The 17,219-nt window shown below is 44.0% G+C and overlaps 1 pseudogene; it reads right to left on the bottom strand.

The window, feature by feature from the left end:
* Positions 1-8,680: 8,680 nt before the first annotated feature.
* Positions 8,681-17,219, bottom strand: part of LOC123929382 — a 49,362-nt pseudogene continuing 40,823 nt past the window's right edge.

The following is a 17,219-nucleotide window of genomic DNA, read 5'->3' on the forward strand; positions in this document are numbered from 1 at the left end:
TCAGGGGTGGGAGGTTGGGGGAACAGGTGGTGGGTAATGGAGAGGGCACGTTTTGCATGGAGCACTGGGTGTTGTGCAAAAAGAATGAATACTGTTACGCTGAAAAAATAAATAAAATGGGAAAAAAAAAAATTATAAAAAAAAAAAAAAAAAAAAATTCAAATGAAAGACTGACTGGCTAAATTTTCCCACGAGCTTGTTGAAGGTCTGCATTTCAGAAGACAGATTACACATTACGTTGGTGATAAATATAAAACAAGCATTTGTCAGTATGGCATATTTTATAATATTACATTGATTTACAGTAGGAAAAAAGACAAAATCAAAAAACCAATCACTAAGAAATCTCGTCCCCGTGAATTGCCATAGTGCAGGCTGTTCTGAACCTCTGAAGGTTTGCTAGGAGCAAGTGAAGGACTGTGTACGGGGTTCATGAAACTGTTTGCTTTAAGCAAATGAAAAAGTGTTTAACCACTTGTTTATACCTATTCAAATTCTCTTACCGAGGTTTCATAGATTGATAAAAGAAACTAATGTCTGTCTTGTGCAAAAGCATGCTCCAGTTGTAAGATATCACAAAATAATTATCCCAGTCTTATAACTATAAACTTTTCCCATAAACTATTTTCCCATCAGAAGAAATTAAGTACTATACACAGACATGCCCCTGACACCTCATGAAATCTGTGCTACATAAAAAAAAGCACGAGAGCCATCTTTTTTTTTCTTTTTTGTATTTTTAAAGATTTTTTTTTATTTATTTATTTGACAGAGAGAGATCCACAAGTAGATAGAGAGGCAGCCAGAGAGAGAGAGAGAGAGGGAAGCAGGCTCCCTGCTGAGCAGAGAGCCTGATGCGGGACTCAATTCCAGGACCCCAAGATCATGACCTGAGCTGAAGGCAGCGGCTTAACCCACTGAGCCACCCAGGCGCCCGAGAGCCATCTTTCTTAGGCAGTGTCTTGGAGACGAATTGTAGAAAGAACCCAGAGTGGTGAGTGGAGCCCCACGATGAATGTACAGCAAATGAATCAAACAAAGAAATGCCTTCATTTGTCACGTGATACAGCAAGTTTGCTGCCCCCTTCTCTAAAGACACAGAGAAGACCCTAGGCTCACCTCTTCTGCCCTGAGCACAGGAGGGTCAGAAAAACAATAACTGGTCAAAGGAGGGCATCAAGTTCTCCCCAAGAGCTGCTCTACTTCCATACAAGACATTGTCATGGCTTGTGGGTTGTGTATTTGCAAACTCACCTACTTGCTACAATTTATAACCCCAACATCAACCCTTGTGGCCCTTTCATGATGGTCTGCAGACATGTGCAAATACGGAGTGGCAAAAATCTGATTCTCCCTGTGCACACATTCCTAGCTGAGTCCAGTGAGGACATGCTCTGCCTTCTTATTCCAGCTTTCAAACTGTAAACAAGTGTCTTTCCAGGGTCTGCTTAGTGCCACGTGGGTCACGTTTTTGAGGTGCTTTTGTTGGTGAGGGCAGTATTTAAGCTAATGCAAACACGGTACTGAAAGGCAGTCTAGTGATGTACCTTCCAGAGAATATACCTGAGTTAGATAAATGTCATTCAGGCACGTGTTTCAGAGCTGCTGGCTGTGAGGCAGCGCTGATGCATCAACATTATGTATTAAATGCGATGTCTTCAAAAGAAAACACACAGAAGACAAGGTTATGTATCTATCTGTTGGGGAAACTTATGACCCAAGGCTGGCAGGAACGTAATCCTGTACTTCTCCTAGGAGCAATGATTTTGTACTCACTGAGGTCTGCAGAGATTTTGTGCAACTTAACTGCCACACATAATGAGAATTGACTTTATTGTTTGATAACTTTGATTTATGAAAAAGAGGTTTGGACAGAATCATCTTTGTATTCATCCATCTCAAAATTTTTTTTTGCATGTCCTCTTAAAAATAAATTTCTATAAATCCTACCAAGAGTGAAGAAAGGAAGCAGAAGAAACACCATAAAGTGCTCACTGAGGGCAGATTACATGGGTGTCAAATGCAGAAATTGTGGCAGGAGACGAGACCCGAGGTCCACCTCAGATGCGACAATGGCTCCAGGTGAGCAAGCAGGAAAGATAACCTGTTTCCTCCAACACCTGACGCACCACCTTTGTACTGGCTCTGAAACATCTCAATATCTAAGATCATGTTTTATTATTCTGAAAACCGGCTAGCCTAAAAATGAGCCACTCATGTTCAACTCTTTATTATATCACTCCGAAATAACTTTTCACTCCTTGTCGTATGCACACACATATTAGTAAAGCCATCACTTTTGGGGGGGGTATTTTCTCAGGGTAGTCAAATTTCTCTTCCATAATATTTTATTTTGAACAATGGTTCCATTACTGTATTGACAATTCAATATAGTAAAGGACCCAAGTAAAAATGTCCAATGATTTGACCACGGTGTACTATCAAGACAAACAAAGAGTAGCCCGAAGTGACTAAGCTTACACATATTTACTCTCCACAGCATCTGGCATATAAAAATGCAGGAAGCATACTCACTTTTTCTGTTCAACGTGGGGCACTGTGAGCAAGTATACCTCCCTCTTCATACTGAGGGGTACAGAAAAAATAATCACCACTACAAAAAGACCTGGTTTCTAAAAGAAAGAACGACTATAACCACAAAATCAAAAGGAATGCATCTAAACAGGGGCAGAGCTTTGCAACCTCCTCAGATAAGAGAACCTGCCTCAAGGAACAGCTGAAAGCATTCTGAAAGAAAAGCAAATGTGTAAAAAAAAAAATGCCACAAATGATTGTGAGTTTAAATGATAGTAAATGAAAATCTGAATGCTACATTTCTAAGGCATTAAAGCTACAACATGTACCAGAAGTAACAACTAGCACTGAAAATTGGTGATTGAATCTTGGGTTTTGTTTTGCATTGAAAATTTCCATTTTCAATTGAGGTAAGGTTCACCTACCATAAAATTAACCATTAATCATTTTATTATTTTTTAAAGATTTTATGCTTAAATATTTTTAAAATTTAAATTCAATTAATGATAACGATTTCATTTTGAGAGGTACCTGGGAAGCTCAGTGGGTTAAGCCTCTGCCTTTGGCTCAGGTATTGATCCCAGTGTCCTGGGTTCGAGCCCCACATCGGGCTCCGTGCTCAGCAAGGAGCCTGCTTCTCCCTCTGCCTCTTGTGATTACTTGTGATCTATGTCAAATAAATAAATAAATAAATAAATAAATAACGATTTTATTTTGAAGCAAACTCTACCCCAAACAACTCCAAGATCAAGAGCCACGTGCTCCACTGACTGAGCCAGCCAGGCTTTCCAACCATTAGTCATTTTAAAGTGTACAATTCAGGGACACTTAGTGCACTAACAATGCTGGGCACCATCCCCTCTGTCTAGTTCAGGACATTTTCATCACCCCAAAAGGAAGACCCCCTCCATTAAGTTATCATACATGCCCTTCCCCAGGCCCAGCAACCACCATTCTGTACTTTGTCTCAATGGGTTCTCCTCTTCCAGACATTTCACATCGATGGACTCATACAGCACATGGTTTGTTGTGTACGGCTTCTTTCCTTTACCATGATTTGTACGAGGTTCATCCATGTCGCAGTGGGCATCAGTGCCTCGTTCCTCTGTATGGCCGAATCATAGTCCATTGCACGATGGGCCACATTTTGTTTCTGCATTTAGTAGCTGAGGGACATGTGGTTTGCTTCTACCTTTGGTTACTGACGATCATTCTGCTGCTACAAACGTTTGTATGTCTGTGTTTGTCTGAATGCCTGTTTTAAATTTTTAAATTCTTTTGGATTTAGGAATTGCTGAGGCATGTGGTAATTTTATGTTTAAGTTTGATTTTTTTTAATCTCACAATTCTGCCCTGTGTCAGCACATACATGCTGATCTCTTTTCTATGTCCTTTCTAAAAGGGGGTAAAAACCAAGGTCTTGAAAAACCCTGTATTTTTTAAACATGTTAAATACATTCAAATAAATATTTGCGTTACTTTAAAAAAATTAAATGAAATTTAAATTTCTGCCTCTGATTTAATACACTAGTTTCCAATGAGATTAAAGTAAATGCTATAATTAAATTGAAATATTTTAATAGGGGGGAGGAGTCAAGATGGCGGAGAAGTAGCAGCCTGAGACTACATCAGGTAACAGGAGATCAGCTCGATAGCTTATCTAAACATAGCAAACACCTACAAATCCAACGGGAGAGCAAAGAGAAGAAGAACAGCAACTCTAGAAACAGAAAATCAACCACTTTCTGAAAGGTAGGACTGGCGGAGAAGTGAATCTAAAACGACGGGAAGATAGACCGCGGGGGGAGGGGCCGGCTCCCGGCCAGTGGCGGAGGAACGGAGCACAAAATCAGGACTTTTAAAGGTCTGTTCCACTGAGGGACATTGCTCCAGGGGCTAAACCGGGGTGAAGCCCACGCGGGGCCAGCGTGGCCCCAGGCCCCGCAGGGTCACAGAAGGATCGGGGGTGTCGGAGTGTTGGAGAGCTCGCAGGTATTAGAACGGAGAAACCGGCTGCAAAGACAGAGCCGAGGACTGAACTCTCAGCTCGGGGTTACCTTGAACTGGTCGTGGGCTGGGTGAGCTCAGAGCGCGGCTAGAGGCTGGGGATACGGGAGTGATTGGGTGCTGTCCTCTGGGGGCGCACTGAGGAGTGGGGCCCCAGGCTCTCGGCTCCTCCGGGCCGGAGACTGGGAGGCCGCCATTTTCATTCCCGTCCTCCGGAACTCTACGGAAAGCGTTCAGGGAACAGAAGCTCCCAAAAGCGAACCCGAGCCGATTACTTAGTCCGGCCGCCGGTAAGGGCGGTGCAATCCCGCCTCGGGCAAAGACACTTGAGAGTCACTACAACAGGCCCCTCCCCCAGAAGATCAAAATATCCAGCCAGGACGAAGTTCATCTATCAAGGAGAAAGCAGATTCAATTCCTAAGACAGCAGAGCAATTCCAGAGGAGGAGAAAGCAAAGCACAGAACTCATGGCTTTCTCCCCATGATTCTTTAGTCTTGCGGCTACGTCAATTTTTTTTTCTTTTTTCAATTTTTTATTTTTTTTTCTTTTTTCAATTTTTTTTTCTTTTTTCTTTTTTCTTCTTCTGCTAAATTTTTTTAAAAACTTTTTCCTTTTCTTTTTTAACGTTTTTTGACTAGTTCATCTAAATATATATATATTTTTTCTTTCTTTTTTATATTTTTTTATTTGTTTTATTTCTTAAATTTTTTCTTTCTTTTTTTTTTTTTCTTTTTTTTTCAGAACCTGTTTTTTATCCCCTTCCCCCCCCCCCCACAATTTGGGGTCTCTTCTGATTTGGTTACAGTTCTGATTTGGTGAATAATCCTTTTAATGTACTGTTGAATCCTATTGGCTAGTATTTTGGCGAGAATTTTTGCGTCTGTGTTCATCAAGGATATTGGTCTGTAGTTCTCTTTTTTGGTGGGATCCTTGTCTGGTTTTGGGATCAAGGTGATGCTGGCCTCATAGAATGAGTTTGGAAGTTTTCCTTCCATTTCTATTTTTTGGAACAGTTTCAGGAGAATAGGAATGAGTTCTTCTTTAAATGTTTGGTAGAATTCCCCTGGGAAGCCCTCTGGCCCTGGGCTTTTGTTTGTTTGGAGATTTTTGATGACTGTTTCAATCTCCTTACTGGTTATGGGCCTGTTCAGGTTTTCTATTTCTTCCTGGTTCAGTTGTGGTAGTTTATATGTCTCTAGGAATGCATCCATTTCTTCCAGATTGTCCAATTTGTTGGCGTAGAGTTGCTCATAGTATGTTCTTATAATTGTCTGTATTTCTTTGGTGTTAGTTGTGATCTCTCCTCTTTTATTCATGATTTTATTGATTTGGGTCCTTTCTCTTTTCTTTTTGATGAGTCTGGCCAGGGGTTTATCAATCCTATTGATTCTTTCAAAGAACCAGCTCCTAGTTTCATTGATTTTTTCTATTGTTTTTTTGGTTTCTATTTCGTTGATTTCTGCTCTGATCTTTATGATTTCTCTTCTCCTGCTGGGTTTAGGGTTTCTTTCTTGTTCTTTCTCCAGCTCCTTTACGCGTAGGGTTAGGTTGTGTACTTGAGACCTTTCTTGTTTCTTGAGAAAGGCTTGTACCGCTATTTATTTTCCTCTCAGGACTGCCTTTGCTGTGTCCCACAGATTTTGAACTGTTGTGTTTTCATTATCATTTGTTTCCATGAATTTTTTCAATTCTTCTTTAATTTCCTGGTTGACCCATTCATTCTTTAGAAGGATGCTGTTTAGTCTCCATGTATTTGGGTTCTTTCCAGCTTTCGTCTTGTGATTGAGTTCTAGCTTCAGAGCATTGTGGTCTGAAAATATGCAGGGAATAATCCTAATCTTTTGATACCGGTTGAGATCTGATTTGAGACCCAGGATGTGATCTATTCTGGAGCTGGTTCTTTGAAAGAATCAATAGGATTGATAAACCCCTGGCCAAACTATCACTCTTCGCAGATGATATGATACTATATGTGGAAAACCCAAAAGACTCCACTCCAAAACTGCTAGAACTTGTTCAGGAATTCAGTAAAGTGTCAGGATATAAAATCAATGCACAGAAATCAGTTGCATTTCTGTACACCAACAACAAGACTGAAGAAAGAGAAATTAAGGAGTCAATCCCATTCACAATTGTACCCAAAACTATAAGATACCTAGGAATAAACCTAACCAAAGAGACTAAGAATCTATACACAGAAAATTATAAAGTACTCATGAAAGAAATTGAGGAAGACACAAAAAAATGGAAAAATGTTCCATGCTCCTGGATTGGAAGAATAAATATTGTGAAAATGTCTATGCTACCTAAAGCAATCTACACATTTAATGCAATCCCTATCAAAATACCATCCATTTTTTTCAAAGAAATGGAACAAATAATCCTAAAATTTATATGGAACCAGAAAAGACCTCGAATAGCCAAAGGAATATTGAAGAACAAAGCCAAAGTTGGTGGCATCACAATTCCGGACTTCAAGCTCTATTACAAAGCTGTCATCATCAAGACAGCATGGTACTGGCACAAAAACAGACACATAGACCAGTGGAACAGAATAGAGAGCCCAGAAATCGACCCTCAACTCTATGGTCAACTAATCTTCGACAAAGCAGGAAAGAATGTCCAATGGAAAAAAGACAGCCTCTTCAATAAATGGTGCTGGGAAAATTGGACAGCCACATGCAGAAAAATGAAATTGGACCACTTCCTTACACCACACACGAAAATAGACTCCAAATGGATGAAGGACCTCAATGTGAGAAAGGAATCCATCAAAATCCTTGAGGAGAACGCAGGCAGCAACCTCTTCGACCTCAGCCGCAGCAACATCTTCCTAGGAACAACGGCAAAGGCAAGGGAAGCAAGGGCGAAAATGAACTATTGGGATTTCATCAAGATCAAAAGCTTTTGCACAGCAAAGGAAACAGTTAACAAAACCAAAAGACAGCTGACAGAATGGGAGAAGATATTTGCAAACGACATATCAGATAAAGGGCTAGTATCCAAAATCTATAAGGAACTTAGCAAACTCAACACCCAAAGAACAAACAATCCAATCAAGAAATGGGCAGAGGACATGAACAGACATTTCTGCAAAGAAGACATCCAGATGGCCAACAGACACATGAAAAAGTACTCCACGTCACTCGGCATCAGGGAAATACAAATCAAAACCACAATGAGATATCACCTCACACCAGTCAGAATGGCTAAAATTAACAAGTCAGGAAATGACAGATGCTGGCGAGGATGTGGAGAAAGGGGAACCCTCCTCCACTGTTGGTGGGAATGCAAGCTGGTCCAACCACTCTGGAAAACAGCATGGAGGTTCCTCAAAATGTTGAAAATAGAACTACCCTATGACCCAGCAATTGCACTACTGGGTATTTACCCTAAAGATACAAACATAGTGATCCGAAGGGGCATGTGAACCCGAATGTTTATAGCAGCAATGTCTACAATAGCCAGACTATGGAAAGAACCTAGATGTCCATCAACAGATGAATGGATCAAGAAGATGTGGTATATATACACAATGGAATACTATGCAGCCATCAAAAGAAATGAAATCTTGCCATTTGCGACGACGTGGATGGAACTAGAGCGTATCATGCTTAGTGAAATAAGTCAATCAGAGAAAGACAACTATCATATGATCTCCCTGATATGAGGACATGGAGAAGCAACATGGGGGGGTAGGGGGATAGGAGAAGAATAAATGAAACAAGATGGGATTGGGAGGGAGACAAACCATAAATGACTCTTAATCTCACAAAACAAACTGGGGGTTGCTGGGGGGAGGTGGGATTGGGAGAGGGGGAGCGGGCTATGGACATTGGGGAGGGGAGGCGAACCATAAGAGACTATGGACTCTGAAAAACAACCTGAGGGTTTTGAAGGGTCAGGGGTGGGAGGTTGGGGGAACAGGTGGTGGGTGATGGGGAGGGCACGTTTTGCATGGAGCACTGGGTGTTGTGCAAAAAGAATGAATACTGTTACGCCGAAAAAATTAATAAAAAGGGAAAAAATATTTTAATACATATTTATTGCTTCCTAAGTAGATACTGTACTGTTACATTACCAAAACATCTCTACTCGGGGAATGAACATCTACTTGTCCCTACATTTAAGACAAATCAAAATATTTCTGGATTAAAAGTAAGATAGTTCTGATATATAAAGTATGGAAATATATTACATTATGACAAATTTTCTGTTTCTCCCTGGCTAAGCTAAGCATTAAAAATAAATAATATTTATATTATATTAAATAGCTGAGTAGGAATAAAAAACAGAAAAGACAACAGCATTTTGTATGCAATAGGAATAGAATTGAAACCCTGAGTGTTAAAATTAATGGTCTCAAATGTGTCCCCATTTTTAGTCTTATTTATGATAATTCATCATCTGTAAATTGGAACAAGCAAAAGTAGCACAATATTCACTAATAACCTTTACCCTGTGTCCTTTTGGACAAAAACTGCTGCATACACATATCTATATTTGACAAGGCCAAAAGGTAACTTGGAGTGAATGCCAGATACTGGAAAGAGTTTCTGATTCCTGCCAACACGGTGAATAGCCTGGACTGCCTGGCTCCCTTCCCATAAATCAACCCTGTGGTAACTACGCAAGTGAGGAAACCACAAAGTGCAGAAGCTGAACAACAGCCACACCACCATGGAGCTCCCTGGGGAGACTGAGGCACGTGTCCTGTGGGGGTATGTGTGTGGGAGGGGGTGGCTGTGGCCTGAGGTGAAGGGGCAGCCCTGGGAGACAGCTTCTAGAAACATGACTTAAGTTCCCTTCCTGCCACCTCCACACCATCACCTACTCCTTGCCTGCTCCAGGAAAGTGAAGGACCAGTGCCAATGTTTGAGAAGTAATTTCAGGACAACTCAACGGCCTCAGCAGGGGTAGGGGATGGGGTGGTGGGGGGAAGGGGTGGGCAGAACTGTTGGAAGCAAATGCATGGACAAGTCCTCACAAAGGCTGGAAATCAGCGACAAATCACTGTGATTTGTGATGCGATTAATCAGTTAATCTCGTTAACTCTGCCAGATGCCAGCAAGAAGCAAAAATGAGTTTTCCTTGGAGGAAGGTATCATCCTGAGACTCAAATTATTCCTAAACTTCTTAAAGCATGACACTGGGCACCCGATGAAACACAACCAGGCATAAGAAGGAGACATTTCCAAACGACTGACAACCAAGAGGGAAGCAATCATCAGCAAGGACCCCAGGAGATGCAGGCATAACATCGACACACGCAGACTTGACAAGAACTGTGGTCACGAGGTGCCAGAGAGTAGAGGGCCACATGGGCAATCTCCACAGTAACTCTATTTTTAAAAAGAATCAAACAGAAAATCTAGATCTGAAAAAAAAAAAACCTGATTTAAAAAACTTCAAAAGAGGATTAAACAGAAAATAAAATATAGCCAAAGAAATAATCAGTCAGTACAATGGGAAGATAAATTATAGGAGAAAATGTCCAGACTGAAGGACAAAGACACAAAACAACAGACAATATAGACAATAAGACACATATAGCACAGGACGGGTCTAATGTCTGTATAATTGGAGTACCAAAAGGAGAGGAAAGAAAAAAAGGTGGTAAAAGTGATTTTAAAAGAAGTAGTGGCAGAGAATTTTGCAAAACTGAAGAAAGATATGATGTTGCAATTTCAAAGAACTCCAGAAGATATGTTTTTTTATTTTTGTTTTTTAGATTTTATTTTTTATTTATTTATCCTTTTTTCGGGAGTAATCTCTTTGTCCAACATGGGGCTCGAACTCACAAGCCTAGATCAAGAGTCACATACTCCACTGACTGAGCCAGCCAGGCACCAGTTTTGGATTTTTTAAAAAATCAACAACATATCCATATGCATACAGACACATCCTTAAAAACTGCTAACAATTACCAGAAAACCTTAAAAGCAGCCAGAATGGGGCAGGAGGGGAAAGACATACGTAACTTTCAGAAGAGGGAAAAATAAGATTGATAGTTGACTTCTCAAGGGAAATGGTGTTAAGTCTGAAGACAATAATATCCTCAAAGTATGGAAATAACTACCCCCCTACAGTCCTATAGTTAGGGCAAATAGCCTTCAGAAACAAAGATAATTACCAAGAAAAACGAAAGCATATATCCTACAAAGACTTGTACATGAAAGTTCATGCACCTTTGTTTTCAACAGCCACAAACAGGAAACGGGGCAGATGTCTTTTAACAGGTGAATCAGCAAACTGTGACATATCCATTCGATGACTACTCAGCATTCACATTTTAAAGGACACATAGAGAGGAATAAAGAGGAATAAACCATTTTTGCATACATAGATGAATCTCAAAATTTAAATCAAATAAAAAAATTAAATTGAATAAAAGAAGTCAGCGCACTCCACAAAAAGAGTCCATTTCTGTAAAATTCCAGGGCATACAAAGGAACAGACATTAATAAACAGGAGGGTAGATGCTGGGAGATGGGTGAAGGGGAAGCTTAGGGTTATCCCCATCACAAAGGGAAGCCACTCAAAGACTTTAAGTAAGAGAGTGTTATGATCTGTCCGGCTCACTTAAGAACTATCACTCTGGCTGCTGCAGGAAGGCGGGAAGGACTGGGACAAGAATGAACACAGCTCAGCCTGAAGGATGTTGTAGTCATGCAGGGAGCTGTGGTGGCAGTGGAAATGGAGAGGGGAGGAAGGATTTTGGGTGCATCTTGGGAGTGCACAGGACTTAAAAGTCATGGGAATGGATGAGGACACCCAGGAAGAAGGTGTCGCCCTAAGAGGAGCTCCCACAACTCAACCCTGAGGACGGCCAGCATTTAGAAGGTGTGCAGTGAAAGGGGACAAGCCCACAGAGGAGCCCAGGGAAGGCTATGAGCCCAGGGAAGGTGTCTTCAGCACCCACTGGGAATGGTGCTCATGCCGATGTAATAGTGCTCGCTTCACTTGGAAATGCCAGTGACTGTGATAAGCATAGATTTGGTAGAGCTGTGGGTAGGTGGAAGACAGATCAGAAGAACCAAATGTTCATCATCAGTAGGATAGATAAATGAGCTACATTATACTCAAGACAAGAAGAGACTAGATAGGCGTGAAAATAGTGAATTATAACTCAGTAATCAAAATGAATGAATCTCAGAAACAAGGCAGACAAAATGAAGCAATTATGATTCCCCATATGCACCAAAAAAACCCAGGTAAAACAAAATAGGATAGTACTGGGGGAGGGGCACCAGCTGGCTCAGCCAGTAGAGCCCACAGCTCCTGATCTCAGGGTCCTGAGTTCCAGCATGGGAATTTAAAAAAATGTGGTGGTGGGGAGGGGACCCGGGGGTCTCAGTTGGTCAAGCATCCGACTCTTGATTTTGACTCAGGTCAGAAGCTCAGAATCCTGAGTTCAAGCTCCACATCAGGCTCTGCACTAAGCATGGAGTCTGCTTGAGAGTCTCTCCCTCTCCCTCTATGTCTGCCCCTCCCGGCTCACATTCTCTCTCTCTCTCTCTCTCTCTCGCTCAGAAAAAAAAAAAAAAAAAAAGGAAAGTACCAAGAGATACTTGCTAGACAAAAGTATACAGGAAGGCATGGGAATGTGTAACACAAAATCGGGGACACTAGTTAACTAGTTAACCCTAGTTAACTTGGAGATGGGATTGTGGAAGGAGGTCAAAGGGATTTCTAGCGTTTGGGTGGTGTTCTTTCTTGATCAGGCAGTAAACACACCTGTACCTTTTGTTTCATGCCTTAAAATGTACACATTTTGGATGTATGCCTCCTTTAGCAATGAAAATATAAAGAGATCAAATATTTTGTGCACAAAAGAGTAAATGAGATATGATGAAGTCAGAAAGCAGGCACAGACAGCACCTCAGAGACATGTAACTGTGAAGAGGCGCAGAGGGCCAGAGTCGGAAGGAGACGCATCATCAGTGGTGTCCCAGAGACGGGGGAAAGGAACGCACGTGTGTCTGCTCGGGGTATAATCACCCAGCAGAGGGGGTGTGGATCGCTGCAGGAGACGGCCTCGAGCGCCTGAGAGGAGTGGCATCTCAGGCAGTGGCTGCTCTTACACGCAGAAGGGCAGGAGACGGTGGTGAGGATGAAGCAGGTTGTAGGCTGGGAGTGAGAACAGGCCGGGGTTTGTATCCGATGGCCCCCATTCTCTCAATGCAAAATGAGAGAGGTCATCAGCCTAGAGGAAGAGGAAGGGCTGGGAGAGATGAAGAAGAGAAGGTGTGAGACCGTTCGCTCTAGAAATGAAACAGCCAGCCTACTAGAAAGCTGGGCTGTGCTGAGAGCTCGCTCACCCTTTGTGACTCAAGCCCAGATTGAAGGGTTCGGTCCAGCTGGGCGGCAGGAATGCAGAGCAGGAAGAATGCTTCCAGACTTGGGGCCTTGCAGCGCTGCCCACAGCACATTCCTCTGTGACCGAGACATTGGCTCATCTGTTGTCAAACATGGCAGCTACTGGCCACAGGTGGCTGGGGAGTACTTGAAATGTGGTGACCCCAAGGAAAATGAATCTGCAGTTTTGTTTGTCTGTTTTGTTTTAAAGATTTTATTTAATTGACAGAGATCACATAGTAGGCAGAGAGGCAGGCAGAGAGAGCGGGGAAGCAGGCTCCCCGCTGAGCAGAGAGCCTGATGTGGGGCCAGATCCCAGGACCCTGTCATCATGACCTGAGCCAAAGGCAGTAGCTTACCCCACAGAGACACCTGAATCTGTAGTTGTATCTCACTCTAATCGACTTAAATCCAAGCAGCCACATGCATTCAGCAAAGTTTCGTCACACACAATCCTACAAATAGCAGTTGTGTTTCTAAAGACTAGCAATGAAAACCCACGAAGGGGATGAAGAACACCAATCCACTTATGATAGTATAAAAAGACCTAGGAATAAACCTTCGGTGGAGGGTTTGTTTGCTGCAAAGGACACTGCTGAAGGAAACTCAAGAAGATGTAAGAGAATGGAAAGACAGCCTGTGCCCATGGATTGTTTTGCTTTTTGTTTGTTTGTTTTAAAGATTTTCTTTATTTATTTGACAGAGATCACAAGTAGGCAGAGAGGCAGGCAGAAAGAGGGGGGGAAGCAGGCTCCCCACTGAGCAGAGAGCCCGATGCAGAGCTCGATCCCAGGACCCCGGGATCATGACCTGAGCAGAAGCTCAGAGGCTTTAACCCACTGAGCCACACAGGCGCCGCTGTGCTCATGGATTGTTAAGAGGACAACTGCCCAAAGCAATCCCCAGATTCAATGCAAGCTCTAAAATGTCCCAGAGCGGTTTCTGGCAGCAACAGAAAAACTCGCTATGGCTGGTGGCTACCGTATCAGCTCAGCTTATAAAAGCTGTGAGGAAATTTTTTGCGGAGACCTAGAGGGACGGTGGGGGCCAGAAGGAGAGACACGGACATGAAGCTGCAGCGTGACATGTGCCCGGCTGAGCCCAGTCACCTGGGCCCTCTGACTGGGTTCTGGATCCTGCATCCAGGTGAGCACTTTGCACAGTGTCTGGTGCATCGTAGGGTCCGAGCAGCCGTGTGGTGAGCGAAGGGTGCAAGGATGAGTACGACGACACAGAATGGAAGAGTAGACTTGGTGGGTGCCCTTGACACGTCGCTTCAAGCAAACTGAGACTAATAATTTCTGAGTCTCAGGAGCAGTTAAGAGCATGTCTAGAACAGGAAAGGCCGCTGGCCCGTGACTTCAGACAAATTATCTAGTACTTAACAGTAGCAGTCCATTGTATTTCTAAAGAACTCCTTCCCAGCACGTTTGCATGGACTGCGGGAGATACTTGCTGTAACAAACTTAGCAGAACCTGGCACATAATACATGCTCAGAACAATATTACTCACTATCAGGAAGATTAAAGTGAGATCAAGGACACGGCAGTGTTTTTTTACAAGCACTAGTGTACCATAACTGAACGCCAGTAAAACCGAAAGTAGGTTTGGACCTGGACTCGGTGTGACTGTAGACATAGCTTTACACACTCAAACTGAGCTCACCTGAACACCATACTCTTTGAGGAGGTTGAGGGTACATGCTGGGGTTTCCACGGCTGAGGTCCACCTCCAGATGCAAACTTCCTGCGAGTGACAGCAGATGGAGGAGAATGAGAAGGTTCCTGAAGGCTGTTGACAAACCTGACACCTCTCGTGGTAGCCATGTAACTGTGGCTCGGGAACATGGCACCGAGAGCTATACCTCAGGAAGAGAACCCTCAACGGGGGGCCATGGGGTCCGGTCCTTCCCTGAGAGCATCACATCACCACGTGGCCCAAGCCGAGCCAGCCCACTGAGGCCGCCTCCACGTGCCCCATACCTGGATTTCAGCATCGGAGATGGTTGCCAGATATTTGGAATCCCGGGTGATGGCTGTGGCCCCGATGCCGTTGCCTTCTGGGCAGCTGTCAAATATTGCGTGCACAGGAATGCTGCAAAACAGGACCAGGGAACCCGATTTGAGGTCTGCCTTGCTCCCCGGAGGGACTCGTTTCAAAAGCTATGGAGGAAACAAATGTGCTCCATCCATACAACAGACTGCAATGCAGCCATACAGAGGAAGGAAGCACGGACCCCTGCTGTATCAGGGGTGGACCCTCATACATCACGTGAAGTAGAGAAGCCTGACACAAAGACCACACGTTGTTCGAGCTCATTGCTATGAAGCGTCCAGAATTAGAAAATCCACAGGGACGGACCGGCATGTCAGTGGTGTCAGAGGGAATGGTAGGGATGACTGATGGCTTTGGGGTTTTCTTTTGGGGTTTTGGAACTAGGGGCATCCAGCAGGCTCAGCTGGTGGACCATGTGACTCCTGACCTCGGGTTTGTAGGTTCCAGCCCCACGTTGGGCAGAGAGATGACTTTAAAACAGCAGTTGGAACTAGAATCAAGCCGCGATGGCACAGCATTGTAAACACACTCAATGCCACTGACTCGCAGGCTTCACAGTGGCGAATTTTACCTTATGTGAATTTTATCTCATTTTAAGAAATAATAGAACTAACTCAGCATTATGCAAGCATGCTGTTCATTCTCTTCATGAAGTCGACTGTCACCCACTATTGAGCGCTGATTCCGTGTCAGGCACGAAGGACAGGAAAAAAAAAAAAGATGCCTAGGACAATACCCCAGCTCTCAGGAAAACGAGCGCCCTCCCACCTAAGCTGGATCCCAAGACTCTGAGGTCATGACCTGAGCTGAAGGCAGAGGCTTAACCTGCTCAGTCACTCAGGCGCCCCAGCATATGGTAATTTCTTAGAGCGGCCCAAGGAAACTAAAACAGTGGGTATGATCAGCCTCTCTTTTTGTAGATGGGGAAAATCACTTTACTTCCTTGGGCCTCCAAGCTGCGTTAGTGTTAACCTCCCTCATCTACTCTGGGACATCGCCAAACCAAGTTTCTCAGCCTGAAGAGCCAAGAATTGTAAATGGGGAAATTCACGAAGGTAATATCACTCGACCGGGCCTCAAGGCAACAGGACGACCAGCCTCCCCAGGCCGCTTCACCCTCTCCCGGCATCCCACCGCTGGCTTCTGCATGCCCAGACCGGTATTTCTTATTTGTTGCGGATATGCTACACTGAGTAGGGAAAAGGGAGCTTGCGCCACGCCTACCCTTGAAGGAGTCCCATATGATTATCAGGCACTAGGGCACTTTGTCGGCCGCGGCAATCCACCGCCTGTCTTCACTGATGCAGAGGCAGGAGATCACGTTAGTGTGGCCCTGCAGAAATGCAGAGAAAGTGCTCTGAAAGATTCAGGATGGCCAGAGAGGCTGGAGCCCCACAGAGAAAACTAAGCTCCTCTTCCAGGTTCATCGGGCTGAAAGTTCCACTCCGATGGCCTTCCCCTGGCATTTCTTCATAGCCAGTGGTTTTCTGATTTTCTCTCCCTCAAACCCCTAAAGTGTAAGCCACACTCCCCACAAGGACAGTGCTCCCTACAGATGTAGGCATGTGCCCAACTCTGAACCCAGGTGGGGAATAAATGTTGGGGTTCTGCCCCACCTCCAGCCCCCTTGAAGCCCTGCTGGCCTCATCTCCCTTAAACAGTGTCCACTCAGGCCACTGAGCAGATCTGGAGCAAAAGCCTCTTCGCTGGTCTCCCTGCTTTCATTCCCATCCCCCCACAATCCTTTCTCAGCAACTTAGGAACCTTCTGGAAACAAATAAGATGCTAGTGCTCCCTGCCAGGAAATAGTTCATTTCTTCCCTCCTTCCTCTCCCCTTGCTCACTCCATGCCAGTCATACCAGCCTTCTTTCTCGGCCCCATGGGCAGGCCTGCAAACCTGGAGCTCCCTGGGTCTGGACTGCTTCTCCCCAAACTGCCCCTGGTTCATCCTCCTCAGTGAGTCAGATCTCGGCACAAAGGGCATGTTTTCCAGCGCAACCCACTGAAGGGCCATCTCTCACTCCTGATCTCTCTCCTGCAGCAGCCCACATTTCCTTTGGAGTGCTTGTTGTAATTCATAATTGTGTATTTATGAGACTATAAGCTCCATGGGGGGCGGGGGGGGAGCTAGATCTGTTTTGTTCATGACTACATGCCCAGAATCTGAAACAAAGAGTTTCTGGTAAATACCTATGGAATAAATGAATGGAGGAACGAATGGGTGGATGGATGGATCGTCAAAGCCACTCCCAGCCACCTG

Source organism: Meles meles, chromosome 18 (assembly GCF_922984935.1).
Source record: "Meles meles chromosome 18, mMelMel3.1 paternal haplotype, whole genome shotgun sequence".
Lineage (NCBI taxonomy): Eukaryota > Metazoa > Chordata > Mammalia > Carnivora > Mustelidae > Meles > Meles meles.